Here is a 2,411-nt window from a genome sequence, read left to right as displayed (position 1 = left end):
TTGTGTTGCTGGAGAACCTTCGAGCTCTGACAAGGACAAGGAAAGGCTCTGTAGGCAGTGTTTGACTTGTGGGTGGTTGTTTTGCTTTGTTTTGTTTTGTTTTTCTTTCATGGCTACAAACTACCGGCTGTTGAAAAGTTTGCATTTGCTTCTGAATTGCCGGTCTGTGTTTATGCGTGGAGGAAGGCGGGACTGAAAGAGCCAAAATTGTTTTCAGTTTCCGTGTAAGTTTCTCCCGTGCCTAGCGTTTCATTGAGAGTCCCACATTTATTTCTGTGTCATTACATCATTGTTTGGCATATTTTATAGCCTGAGGTGTAGAGAGCTGCCCTCCTTTTCACTCACCTCACATTACACCCAGCAGAAGTTAGGACCTGGTGCTGGATGAGGCTCGGAGGGGGGACACAGAAACACTGTGTGTAACGGGGATGAAGATGAGCTCAAGGCAGAAATTCGTTTTTATACACGATTTCCTTGTAAGGTAGAGAATCCTGTAATGGATTTCTTTCACAGATCAAAAGCAAAATTAGATGTAAAATGCAACAAAGAGAAAAGAGAGGGCCAGCAAGGTGGCTCAGTAGGTGAGGGCAGACCTGAGGATGTGAGTTCACTTAGTGGCGAGGAGAGAACAAAGTCCAGAAAATTGTCCTCTGGCCTCCAGACATGTGTCACAGCAGACATTCTCTCCCCCCACATACACATACACACCTACACACACATTATGCACACACACATACACCTATATACACACACAGACACACATACACCTACATACTTACACACATGTACACACACATCATGCACACACACACACCGACATCTGACATTCTGAACATGTTGAAGATAATTAGTGCCGAGCAGTGGTGGTGCACGCCTTTGATCCCAGCACTTGGGAGGCAGAGGCAGGCAGATTTCTGAGTTCCAGGCCAGCCTGGTCTACAGAGTGAGTTCCAGGACAGCCAGGGCTACACAGAGAAACCCTGTCTGGAAAAAACAAAAGCAAAAAAAATTAGTATTATATTTCCTTGGTCCACTGCTGCCTAGCTGGCTATTTGGATGCTCTGTCCCTGATAGCTGGGTAGGGCATCAAAGCAAAGCAGATAATTCCGGTTGTTTATGAGTTATTTAGGAGCCCTTGGGAATGAACTGTGCTGTATTTGTGACAAGCCGTGTCTGTGTCACTTCTGGCAGGCTCCTGGGAGGACAATTCCTTCTCTATGCAGGTCTACCCATAACCTTTATAAAGTTATCAACAATGCACAAATGTAATCAACCTAAATGTCCAACGAGAGGGCACAAGTTAAAGAAAATCCCATCATCTCCTCAGCATACACTAGCAGAGACCTTCTGAAATGTGGTGGCAATGTAAAAAAAAAAAAAGAACATTGTGACAAACTGGCTTTGGTAGTGTGTACCTGTAACCCCAGAATTTTAGAGGCTGTAGCTAGAGGACATGAGTTTGAGGCCAGCATGAGCCATCTGGGGGACTGTCTCAAAACACACACACACACACACACACACACACACACACACATGCACATGGAGAGATGGGGAGGTGAGAGACAGAGACAGAAACAGAGAGAGGCAGAGACAGAAAGAGAGAGAGAGGAACGGGGGAGATCACAAAAAAAAAGTATGATTGATGCATTGTTAAATTAAAAATCAAAAGCAGAGTTTTAGGACTGGGGGTCTAACTCAGTGGTAGAACACGTCCCTGGCACGTGTGGAGGCCCTGGATTCTATCCCCAGCACTACAAAGTAAAAATAAAGGGCAAATTTCAAAAGAATCCACACAGGAGTCCTGGAGAAGACAGCAGAACAAACACCTGTGTGTCTTTGGCTCTTCTCCAAGCCTTGTGTAGATAATAAAATGAGCCTTTGTATCTTTGTTTGCCCAGGGTGGCCCCAAACCTCCTACCTCAGCTTCCCACATGCTGGGATTATAAGCATGTGCCAACTATTTCCAGCTTCAAAGGCTATTTGTAAAAGTGTATACCTGCAAAAATAGATAAAACGTTTAAAAAAGAAAAATCTTTTAAGCTCCAGGTATGGTGGCTACACCTGGAGTCGCAGCATTTGAGCTGTAGAGTCAGGAAGATCAGGAATTCAAAGCCAGCCTGGCCTACATGTGACCCATGAGACATGTTTATCTCAAACAAAACAAAACATCAACTGTGGGTGTACATGGGTGAATGAGCCACACAGAGGGGCCTGGCATGCTGCTAGAGGGAGACCCCAGGTGAGAGTCGTGCACAGGCATGGAGGATGGAGGGCATCCAGTCAGTGTCTACCAGTCAGAAAGCACCAAGAAAAAAAACGCTTGCTTAAAAAAGGTGAAATTAGAGCCGGGCGGTGGTGGCGCATGCCTTTAATCTCAGCACTTGGGAGGCAGAGGCAGGCGGATTTCTGAG

This window comes from Mastomys coucha, unplaced genomic scaffold (assembly GCF_008632895.1).
Source record: "Mastomys coucha isolate ucsf_1 unplaced genomic scaffold, UCSF_Mcou_1 pScaffold1, whole genome shotgun sequence".
NCBI lineage: Eukaryota > Metazoa > Chordata > Mammalia > Rodentia > Muridae > Mastomys > Mastomys coucha.
This window is presented reverse-complemented; position numbering follows the sequence as displayed.